The sequence below is a fragment of the Ovis canadensis genome, chromosome 2 (genome assembly GCF_042477335.2).
Source record: "Ovis canadensis isolate MfBH-ARS-UI-01 breed Bighorn chromosome 2, ARS-UI_OviCan_v2, whole genome shotgun sequence".
NCBI classification, from domain to species: Eukaryota; Metazoa; Chordata; class Mammalia; order Artiodactyla; family Bovidae; genus Ovis; species Ovis canadensis.
The window spans coordinates 157830018-157842835 of record NC_091246.1 but is presented as its reverse complement, the minus strand read 5'-3'; positions in this window follow the sequence as shown (position 1 = coordinate 157842835).

Here is a 12818-nt window from a genome sequence, read left to right as displayed (position 1 = left end):
TATATAACTGAATTACTTTGCTGTACACCTGAAACTAACACAATGTAAATCAACTATATTTCAATATAAATGAACCTAATTCCACTTCTGAGTCTGTCTAAAATTTTGTGTTTGGCTAGGTGAGTTAGCAATCGCTTATTTTTGAAGTCTATTTTAGCTTTTAAAGTGTATATATTGGATAAAGTGTATATAGTGTAGTATATCTGAAAGCAATCAATATTTTTTCTATTGACCTCTTACACAGCAATGTTGCTAAATTGACTTAGAAATTCTAATGATTTAGTTATAGATGCTTCATAATTTTTTATGTAAGCAATCCTATCATCTGATATAAATACAATGACAATTCTATTTCTTTCTTCCGAATTCTCATAGCTCCATTTTCTTGACTCACCACACTGGCAGAGCCCTGCAAGAAAATGTTAAAAAACAATGAATATTCAGTTAGATCTTTCAGTTCCTTAAATCGAAAGTAAATCTTTCAGCATTCCTGGTTCAGGATGGTATTTCTGGATATGTTTTCTAGATATTCTTTATCAAAAGGAGAGTCGATCCCTTTCTAGTCACAGTTTGCTAAGACTTTTGATCATGAATAAGAAATTTATTCTATGATAAGCTTTTTCTCCATCTATTGAGAAAGCCACATGATTATTCTTTGTTAATTTGTAAATGCACTGATTTTTTTTAAATGGAAAACCAATTTTGCATTCCTTGAATAAACCCAGTTTAATCATGATGTATCCTTTTTGGATATTACTATATTGGGATTTCTGATACTTTGTTTGGGGTTTTTATATCTATTTTCATGAGTAAGATTGGTCTGTACATTTTCTTTTGTATAATGCCCTCCTGAGGTTTTAGTGTCAAGGTTATATTTGCCACATAAAACAAGTTGATGAATGTTCCTTCTTTATTCTCTGGCAGCATTGATCTAAATTGATGCAGTTCTTTTAAACTGATAAAATTCATCAAAGATGACAAGTGGCTTGGGAATATTTTTTGTGGCAGAATTGGATTTTTTTCTGTTGCTTTAAGTTTACTTATATTTTAAATCCAGGATTCAGTGGTTTTAATAGTCAAATTATTGTTCTTTTTATGTTAGTTTTGGTCAGTTTTATATTTTGGGGATCTTATCCATATTTAAATTTATTACTATGTAGTTCATAATACACTCTTTTAATATTTTTAATTGCTGAAAGACCTATAATGTAATTTCTTCCATTTTTATATTGATTATCTGGCCTTTTAACTTTTTTTTCATCATTCTTACCAAATGTTTATCTTAGTCTTTGCAAAAAAACAAATTTTGGCTTTGTTTATCCCTATATTATGACTGATTTTTATTATATTATTTTATGCTTTATTATTTACTTTCAGTGGATTTAACTTGCTTTGCTTAAGTTGTTGAAACTGATGCTTGCTTTTTTGATGTTCAGTCATTCTTTTTTAACATATAAACATACAAATATATATCAGCTTCCTTGGTGGCTCAGATGGTAAAAAATCTGCCTGTAATGCAGGAGATCTGGGTTCAATCCCTGGGTGGGGAAGATACCCTAGAGAAGGGAACGGCTACCCCTTCTAGTATTGTTGCCTGGTAAATCCCATGGACAGAGGTGTCTGGAGGGTTACAGTCCATGGTATCACAGAGTCAGACACGACTGAATGACTAACACGTTCTTTCACTTTTCATACATATATATATATATCACAAGTTTGGATGTGTAGTGTTTTTGCAATCATTTATTTATACATTTTCCAGTTTTTATTTTAGTTTTTCCTTTGACTCATTGGCTACTTGGAAGTATGCTCCTTTAATTCCAAATACGTAAAAATCTTATGGTTATCATGCTGACTAGTTTCTAGCTTAACTGCATTGTAGTCTGATAAGATACTCTGTTTTCATTCATTTAAAATATTTGAGACTTGATTTGCAGTCTAAAATAATGTGTCTCTTGTGGAGGCATGGGGTGAAGATGGCAGAATGAAAAGATCTTGAACTAACTATCTCCCACAGACAGGGCAAAACTACCACTACACTCAGGACAATTCTCTGAGGGCAACATGAAGACCAGCAGAACAGCCCTTCCACAATCAAGAATATTAAGGAAAAAACACATTGAGATGAGGAGGAGGGGCAGAGATGCAACCTAGTCAGTATTCACACCCCCCAACAGAGGACTCACAAGCAAAAGGGATATCACAAACTCCCAGTACTCCCTTAAGGAGCAAGCAATTCAAGCCCCATACTAAGCACTCCCCAGGGCTGGGGTTTGGCACCAGGAAGATGAGCTCCAATAACTGGCTTTGAGAATCAGTAAAACTTACCACCCAGAGAGGCAGACGTTTGTAGGTAGCCGAGACTCTGTTCTTAAAAGGCTCATGCAAAAAATCACTGACTCTCAGAAAGATAAAAACAAATATCATATATTAATACACATATATGGAATCTTGAAAAATGGTACCATTGAATATATTTGCAGGATAAGATTGGGGACACAGACAAAGAACAGACTGGTGGACACACAGGGGAAAGAGAGCATGATATATGCATATTTATGGCAGGTTCACACTGTATGGCAGAAACCAACGCAGTATTGTAAAGGAATTATCTTCCAATTAAAAACGAAACAAAGCTCACTGACTCTGGATCAGCTGCCCTTACCTGACCTCCCCTGTGTTGACTTGCTCACAGTATACCTGCAGCCACAATGATCAGCCATTACAGAGGGCAGGATCATCTAAAAGCCAACTCAGCATCTGCTATTGGCCAGACCCATCTTCAATCCCTGAAAGAGAGGTGAAGAGAGCAGAGATTTGTGTTCAAAATTTCCATCAGTCACCAAGCTGAGAGTGGTATCTGTCTTATTATTGGTGAAGGGGCCCGCAGATTTTATAGCAGTATGGAGACAGTCAACTGGTTGGTTGCCTGGAGGATTTATGGAAAAGGAGACTGTAGCAATGAGGAATAGCTGGTGCCCTCTCACAGTAAGCAACACTAGGTCCTCCCATGTAGGGCTTGGCCTGCAGTAGCCTCGTGTCTGCCAGCTTCCAGAAAAGCCAATTGTGGGGCCATATTGTCCTCATACTGGTCATACTGACTTGGGCCGAGACCATTACTAATCAGTGGGTCAATCAAAAATCAACCTGGGTCATTGGTAAACCCATTACAGAGTTGGTGCATGTGTGTGTGTTAGTTGTTCAATCCTGTCTGACTCTTTGTAACCCCACGCACCCAGGTTTCCTGCATTGCAGGCAGATTCTTGACTGTCAATCCACCAGGGAAACCCAAGTGATGCTGTTGAAACAAGCTATTTTCCAGATTTGCAATGCAGAAGACCAGGCTTCAATCCCTGGGTCAGGAAGATACCTCAGAGAAGGAAATGGCAATCCAGTCCAGGATTCTTGCCTGGAGAATCCCATGGACAGACGAGCCTGGCGGGCTACAGTCTAAGGGTTTGCAAAGAGTTAGAAACAACTAAGCAAATAACACACACACACACCCGCAAGAATACCTCTTAAATTGTATTGAATAATTAGTTGCAGCCTGATGAGTGTCATAAATTGCTCTAGCAAGTTGGGGGAAGCAAACCTCTATGTAGCAGATTGAAAAAGCACCTGATATTCTAGCTGACCTGCCAAGACTTCCCCGGCATGACTCCAGCCTTTACCCAACTTCAGCTCTCCCAGCAAGACTGCACCCCTAAACACACACTCAAAAAATCACCGTTGTCCCTGGGCCCTGGGACACTCCAAGAAAAGCCCTGGTCTGTGCCCATGGCAATTTTAGCTCTACTATCAAATCTACCAAGCATAAGCAGTCTGCAGAGAGTGCGGTCTACACAAGGCCATGCTCCTAAGACGCACAAAGATAACTGTTCCAATTCACAGAAATTAACAGAAAGTGAAACAAAATGAGAAGACAAAGGAGTGGATTCCAAATGAAAGAACAAAATATAACTCCAGAGGAAAACTCTAATGAGAAGTCATTTACCTACGAAAGAATTTAGGGCAATAATCACAAGAATGCTCACCAAACTTGGAAGAACAGAGAAATATAATAAGAACTTCAGTAGAGTTACTCAGCTATTAAAAAGAATACATTTGAATCAGTTCTAATGAGCTGGATGAAACTGGAGCCAATTATACAGAGTGAAGTAAGCCAGAAAGAAAAACACCAATACAGTATACTAATGCATAAATATGAAATTTAGAAAGATGGTAACAATAACCTTGCATGCGAGACAGTAAAAGAGACACAGATGTATAGAACAGTCTTTTGGACTCTGTGGGAGTGGGAGAGGGTGGGATGATTTGGGAGAATGGCATTGAAACATGTATAATATCATATAAGAAACGAATCGCCAGTCTAGGTTCAATGCAGGTACAAGATGCTTGGGGCTGGTGCACTGGGACAACCCAGAGGGATGGTATGAGGAGGGAGGTCGGAGGGGGTACAGGATGGGGAACACGTGTATACCTGTGGAGGATTCATGTTGATGTATAGCAAAACCAATACCATATTGTAAAGTAATTAGCCTCCAATTAAAATAAATAAATTTAAATTAAAAATAAAAAGAAAATACAAAAAAGAATGAATCAGAACTGAAGAATACAATAACTCAAATGAAAAATACACTAGAGGGAATCTACAGCAAATTATTAATAGGTGATTCAGAAGAACACATAAGCATCCTGGAAGATAGAATAATGGAAACCACCCCTCTGTCAGAGAACTTCCAGATAGTTGGGACAAAAACTTATTCCATTTTGATATTGCAAGCATTTAGCACCATACCACAAAGACGGATACTGTGGATGAATAAATGCAAAAAGAGGAAAAAGGAAGGACATTTCTCCAGATACTTGATGATCATAAAATGTTCTCCTGCTGTGAAATTCCTTTCTTCTTGAGTGATGCAATGCACCTGGACTATAGGCTTTAAACTGTGTGCAGTAGTACATCTGGAATATCCGGACAGTAAGTAAAGTAGCTGCTGCTGTTGTTCAGTTGTTAAGTCGTGTCTGACTCTTTGCGGTCCTATGGGACTGTAGCATTCCAGGCTCCTCTGTCCTCCACTATCACCAGGATTTGCTCAAATTCGTGTCCATTGAGGAAGTGATGCTATCCTACCATCTCATCCTCTGTCACGCCCTTCTCCTCTTGCCTCAATCTTTCCCAGCATCAGGATCTTTTCCAGTGAGTCAGCTCTTAACATCAGGTAGCCAAAGTATTAGAGCTTCTGCTTCAGCATCAGCCCTTCAAATGAACATTCAGGGTTGATTCCTTTAGGATTGGTTGGTTTGGTCTCCTTCATGTCCACAGGACTCTCAAGAGTCTTCTCCAGCACCACAATTCAAAAGCATCAATTATTCAGTGCTCATCTGTCTTTATGGTCCAAATTTCACATTCATACATGACTACTGAAAAAACTATAGCTTTGACTATATGGACCTTGGTTGGCAAAGTGATGTCTCTGCTTTCTAACACTGTTTCTAAGTTTGTCATAGCTTTCGTTCCAAGGAGAAAGCATCTTTTAATTTCACGGCCGCAATCACCATCCACAATGATGGCACTCAAGAAAATAAAACTGTCACTGCTTCCACTTTTTCCCCTTCTATTTGCCATCTTGAAGTGATGGAACCAGATGCTATGATCTTAGTTTTTTGAATGTTGAGTTTTAAGACAGGTTTTTCACTCTCTTCTTTCACCCTCATCAAGAGGCTCTTTAGTTCCTCTTCACTCTCTGTCATTAGAGTAGTATCATCTACATATCTGAAACTGTTGATATTTTTCCCTGCGATCTAGATTCCAGCTTGTAATTCATCCATCCTGGCATTTTGAATAATGTACTCTTCATAGAAGTTAATGACCAGAGTGGCAATATATAGCCTTGTATATTGTGTATATGTGCTTGTGTGCATGCTAAGTCATTTCAGTCGTGTATGACTCTGTGCGACCCTAGGGACTATAGCCTGCCAGGCTCCTCTGTCCATGGAATTCTCCAGGCAAGAATACTGGAACGGGTTGCCATGCTTTCCTCCAGGGGATCTTCCTGACCCAGGGATCGAACCCACATGCCTGTGGCTCCTGCCTTGCCAGAGGATTCTTTACATTTGAGCCACCAGGGACTTTTCCAACTTAGAAGTAGTATTTTCTTTCATGTCTGGTTCTAACTGTTGCTTCTTGACTCACATACAGGTTTCTCAGGAGAGGTAAGATGGTCTGCTACTCCCATCTCTTTAAGAATTTTCCACAGTTTATTGTGATCCACACAAAGGCTTTAGAGTAGTCAATGGAGCAGAAGTAGGTGTTTTTCTGGAAACCCAATGTTGACAATTTGATCTCTGGTTCCTCTGCCTCTTCAAAACCCAGACTGAACATCTGGAAGTTCTCAGTTCATTTACTGCTAAAGCTTAGCTTGAAGGATTTTGAGTATAACCTTGCTAGCATGTGAAATGAGTGGAATTGTACAGTAGTTTGAACATTCTTCGGCATTGCCCTTCATTGGGTTTGGAATGAAAATAAAGGAGATAATTCTATGTGAAAATGAAATGAGAAACTCTTTTTAAAAAAGAAGAGAAAAGAAAAAATACCTATTTCTTCCAGTTATAAACAGATCTCTACATTAAACTTTCAATAACAGTTAGTTAATATGTCACTTTTTTAATTAAAAAATTATCATTTTGAAAAAAGTGAAGGAAAGTAATTTTTTTTAATGAAGTTTGTTTGACAAAGCTCAGTTAGATAGCTGGTCATCCATATTTTCTCACAAGGAGTCCCAAAGACAACATTCTATACTTTTAAATGTTCAGTTTTCGGCCTGAACCCTGAAAATTATCTCTGTTAACATGGCTAAACATTCACATAGCAAGCATTGTAGACTGAATTTCTGAATAAATACACACGTGTTCCTGTCTTTTTGAACAGCATGTCCTTCCTTGAGAAAATAGTCACTGCTATGTAGATTAACTGATTAGTTAAGTCCATACCACTCCAAATTTAAAATAGCACGAAGGGCTATATTTTCAATCTCATAAGTAGGGAGTTTTTGATTTGCATTGAGAGGTGCTTCAAAGTGTTAACAATAGCAGAATAAGACAAATCATTCTCTGTGACTAGGGAGTTTCTCCAGCTAATGATTGAGAGGAAATCAAAATGGTATCCCAATATTTTAGGGAACCTAAAGAGAACAAGGAAAGAGAGATCAAGTCTCTCTGTTTGATAGTCTTGTGGTCTTTGGTGGTTATGTTAATAAACTACAAATGTCTGTGTACAACTTGTCTGACTGCAAAGAGGGTCTTCAAAAGACTTTAAAAGTAACAGAGGTAACTTCTATTCAAAATGTAAAATTTACTTTTGCCACAGAGTGGAAGCATGTAACCAGAACAAAATCATCAAAGAAGAAATAGTCACAGCACTCTCCACCCACCTAACTCAACCTCCTACAAGCCAGTGCTGAGACGGGCCTTAGGTCAACAACAAGATCTCATTTTACTCTCATTAATATGGAGAAGATTATTGTGGTTTGTCAGAGAGAACTTTGAGCTGAACAAGGTGTATAGGGAGATACTGAAAAGCACAGGTTAAGGAAGATGAAGTAATAGTCAAGCCAAAAGTGAATAAATTGTACTTACATACAGTGTAAAGTTGCAGTATTACACAGCTCCAAGGGCACCATTCTCAAAGAACAAATTACTGGTGACTCCATATCATGCAGTTTATTTCCCCTAAGGACTTTGCCTGGTGAGGATACATGGAATCATGGTTGAGACAGTAAATGCTCCATCTGACAGGAGAAACAGTGAATGGTGACAAAGTCAAGAGTTCAGTAACTACAGCTACTGCTGTAGATATGTTAGAACATAAGAAGACTGCAATAGGGGCTGCTGATTCTCCAGTGCAGCTGTGGCTCTTGTAATTCTTTGAAGTAAAGCACAAAAATCTGTAGCAAGCTCTGAAATTGAAGCGTGAGAAGCATTAAATTTGAGTAAAGAAATTCCTTGATGTAACTAAATCAGTGACCTCATAGGGCTGAATGATTTAAGGAGAGGCCAAAGGCCTTGTACACAAAATGTCACCAGGGTCAGCCATTATATGCCATTCCTCCCATGTAGCCTATGTTCAGTTTTAACATTAAAGGACCTTGAAAGCAAAAGTACTCAGCAGTACCGAGTATCCCAGTCATACAACCATGAAGATGACTCCTTCTTGGCTTTTCTTTCCAGGCTGGGCTCCCTCAGAGGCAGAAAGATACAATTTAGTGAATGAAATTCCCCATAAAATCAAATTCTAGTAAGTGTTACCACCCCATTGGAGCTGGGGGTTGAAATATACATGAGAGAAAAGAAATAATTTAAAATTATTATTTTATGGACCCTGAATTCACATTCAATTCAGTTCAGTTGCTCAGTCGTGTCCTACTCTTCGTGACCCCGTGAACTGCAGCACCTCAGGCCTCCCTGTCCATCACCTACTCCTGGAGTCCACCCAAACCCATGTCCATTGTGTTGGTGATGCCATCCAACCATCTCATCCTCTGTCATCCCCTTCTCCTCCTGACCTCAATCTTTCCCAGCATCAGGGTCTTTTCCAATGAGTCAGCTCTTCACATCAGGAGCCCAAAGTATTGGAGTTTCAGCTTCAATGTCAGTCCTTCCAATGAACACTAGGACTGATCTCCTTTAGAACCCAATCTTAATCCCAAAAATATTTTGTAAGCACTTAATGTTCTCCGCTGGTGGCTCAGATGGTAAAGAATCTGCCTGCAATGTAGGGTCCTAGATTCGATACCTGGGTCTGGAAGATCCCCTGGAGAGGGGAATGGCTACCCACTCCAGTATTCTTGCTGGGAGAATTCCATGGACAGAGGAGCCTGGCTGGCTACAGTCCATGGCGATGCAAGGAGTCAGACATGACTGAGCAACTAACACACAAACACACGCAGCAGCACTTAATAGACTTTGCTTTTTAGGGAAATTTTATTTCCACAAAAAAAATAAGAGGAAGTACAGAGAGTTCCCACATATTCGCTGCCCCACACATGCACAGCTTCCCCCACTATCGAGATCTTGTATCAGCGTGGTACGTGGTGTACTCTTAATAAATCGTAAGATCTCCTCTTGATGAAAGTGAAAGAGGAGAGTGAAAAAGTTGGCTTAAAGCTCAACATTCAGAAAACTAAGATCATGGCATCTGGGCCCATCACTCCATGGCAAATAGATGGGGAAACAGTGGAAACAGTGACAGACTATGTTTTTGGGGCTCCAAAATCACTGCAGATGGTGACTGCAGCCATGAAATTAAAAGACGCTTACTCCTTAGAAGGAAAGTTATGACCAACCTAGACAGCATATTGAAAAGCAGAGACATTACTTTATCAACAAAGGTCCATCTAGTCAAGGCTATGGTTTTTCCAGTAGTCATGTATAGATGTGAGAGGTGAACTATAAAGAAAGCTGAGTGCCCAAGAAATGATGCTTTTGAACTGTGGTGTTGGAGCAGGCTCTTGAGCATCCTTTGGACTGCAAGGAGATCTAACCAGTCCATCCTAAAGGAAATCAGTCCTGAATATTCATTGAAAGGACTGATGCTGAAGCTGAAGCTCCAGTACTTTGGCCACCTGATGTGAAGAACTGACTCATTTGAAAAGACCCTGATGGTGGAAAAGACTGAAGGCAGGAGAAGGGAACAAAAGAGGATGAGATGGTTGGATGGCATCACCGAGTCAATGGACATGACTTTGAGTAAACTCTGGGAGTAGGTGAAGGACAGGGAGGCCTGGCGTGCTGCAATCCATGGGGTAACAAAGAGTTGGACACGACTGAGCAACTGAACTGAACTGAACTGAAGATATCTCCATCCTCTCCATGGAATTTGTGGCACCTAGAACATGCAAGTTTCACGTGCCAAAGGTTGATCACAAATGCATACATGAAAGGCAAGAAAAAGTTGAACACTTCTCAACATATATTCATAGAAAAATACAGTAGTCATATCACGAGGGAATAATAGGGTTCATTCCACATATTATCATATGTACTTGTATTTCCTTTCAAAGAGTCAGTCAAAGTGGAAAAGAGATGGGACAAAATCATTGTAAACAAATAGGAGACGATCAATTGAAAATGTTGTTTATCATCCCAAAGTACACACTGTTATGAAGAATTTGATTGACTCTGTCTTCATAATACAGATTAAAAATGAAAAGTAATCAAATTAGTGTCTGGGATTTTTTAAGCAATTTTTTGGCACTACAATGTTTTAATAGATTCTGCTTAATCAAGTGTGCCTTCTTAAATTGACTTTTGACAAAATTATCATGAAAATCCATGATTATAACCTTGGGATTAGTAAAATCTTGAAACACCTTCTGAGTCAGTCTTAAAAAGATAAAATAATCTTTATCAGTGCAGGACTAATAATGTTCTGTTGTATGAATCATAACATTTCCAAGCATGAGAAATTGAAGAAAATTTTTTTCAAAATTTCATAGTCCTCTCATATATTGTAAATACATTTTTGTATCCATTTATTGAGCAAATGCATAGGAACAAAATTCCTATGACTTTAAATGAATTTTTTTGTTTTGTTAATTACAATGCTGTATTAGGGAAATGGTTGGGTATGTATTTACATATGTATGAAGAGGAGAAAGAAAGGCAGACTGGTGTTGTCATGTCAGTGCTCACTGCAAATATATCCATGGTGATACCATAGCAGCCTCACAACTTCAAAGGGTCTATAGGTCACAATTTTGTAAGTATTGGTTCATTATGTTCTAGTTTCCTAAGAGCTAGTTAAAGTATATGGAAATTCTCCCACATTGAACCTATAAGATGAATCCAAATAGCCATTCAGCCATTTCAGAAAAGTCAAAATCATAGCTGACACTTGTTGAATGTGTTTTATTGCCTATGTACCTCTAAGCACTTAAAATGTTAATTCATTTAATCTTCACAGCAGCACTGTGAGGAGGTGCTCTTATTACCCTTCATAATACAGGTGAGGAGACAAAAATCCAGAGAGGTTAAAATGCCTGTCCCAGATCGCAGAGCTAAAGAGGGTAGAACCAGAATTCAAACCCAGATTGTCTGTCTCCAAAATCTCCACCTCATCTACCTCAGTTGGGTAGCGTATTTGGGATGGCCTAATCCTGGATCAGACGAGAGTGTTCCATACAGCACAGGACACTCAGGTTTCCTTCCCTTCTCCCAGTCACTGCCAGTAACAGTCCCCAGTCACTGTGACAATTAAGAGCGGTTCCCAATCCCCAGCTCTTACAGGCATCCACTTGGAAGAGGACTCCTCTAGGTTAAAAATACAATAAGCCTTATTCTCCAGGCAATGTGACAGCTCTCTGAGGGTCTACACACATGCACGCACACACACACACACACACACACACACACTCCAGTATACATACACATATTCACATACTGATACACAGCTAGGATCTTCCCTTCAGGGAAAAAAAGAATGTTAACCAAGTTAAACACTTTCTTCCTCATGTTATTGTCTCAATGAACACTGCCTTCCTTCCATCTCTAATATCTAGAGGGTACAGGTAGGATGAAGGGAAGATAAGGAAAAGAGAACAGAAAACAAAAAACCTAAAAGCAAAAAAAAAGAAGTAGGTGAAAACAGAAATCAAATACGAGACAGAAGAAATTGTATGTCTAGTACCTATTGAGATAGGAATTCACTGCTCATAAGTCACTGAATAAAATAAAAGCAGTCAGAAAACCAAAACTATTATCAGACTCAACTCCCCTTAAAAGGTGTTTGTTCATACCCATAAAGGTATGAATATTTTAGAACCATTGAATTTCAGAATGGAGATGGCCCAGCAATAGCTACCGTGCAAACCCCTCACCAAATGGGAAAATGCCCCCTGCAACTTCTATAACAGATGGCCACGCAGCCTCTGCCACATGTCATTTCCAAGAGTAGGCAGATCATTATCTCCTTTTAGAAGGAATACATGTCTCTTTTGTGTAGTACTAATTGTTAGAAAGTCGTTCTCATTTAGAACAGAAATCTGCTACGCCTCGGCCTCATTTCTAGCCTCTGGAACCATATGGAATGAGTTAAATCTTTCTTCCACATGATAGCTCTCCAAAATTTTGAAGCAGTTATTATGTTGCCCTGTGTCTCTTTTTACCCAAAATAAACATATGCACAGCATAGAATCTGCCCTCCAAAAATCAGTATACCTGGTAGTATGACCAGTGTCCTCAAAAACCCTGTTTCATTTCCTTCTCAATAATAATCTTTTTTGGAGCACTCAGAATCAGCACATCTGGTGTGTGTTTGTTTGGGAGTGCTCAGTGAACTCTGTACATACATATGTGCATAAATATGAATATGTACACACAAGCATAAACCACACATGGAGTTTGTGTGTTTGCACATAAATATATAGACACATATGTGTGCACACATGTAAAACATACACATTGCTCATCTCTCCTTTTCTCTCAAATATTTCTTCTTTGCATGGCTCCCATCCAGTCCAAGTTCATGGAGAGAGTTCATCTACTTCCAGGCTTATTTCATCCGCCTGGAAATAAGGTGGGGACTTTAGGGTTATATTTACATTCCTTAGTTCAACCATGAGCAGATGCTTGCGTGTTCCTATCTTCTACGTGCCCAGCCTTGAGTAGCTAGCTAATCTTCAGCTTCCAAGGAGAAGGAAACACTTAGAATTCTGTATCAGAGGAGCTGAGTAACTCTGAAGATGTGATCATGTAAACAAAATTCGGGTCCTGTGATAACTGCAAGCCTGACATTAATCTAAACCCACTTGTCTTTTCCT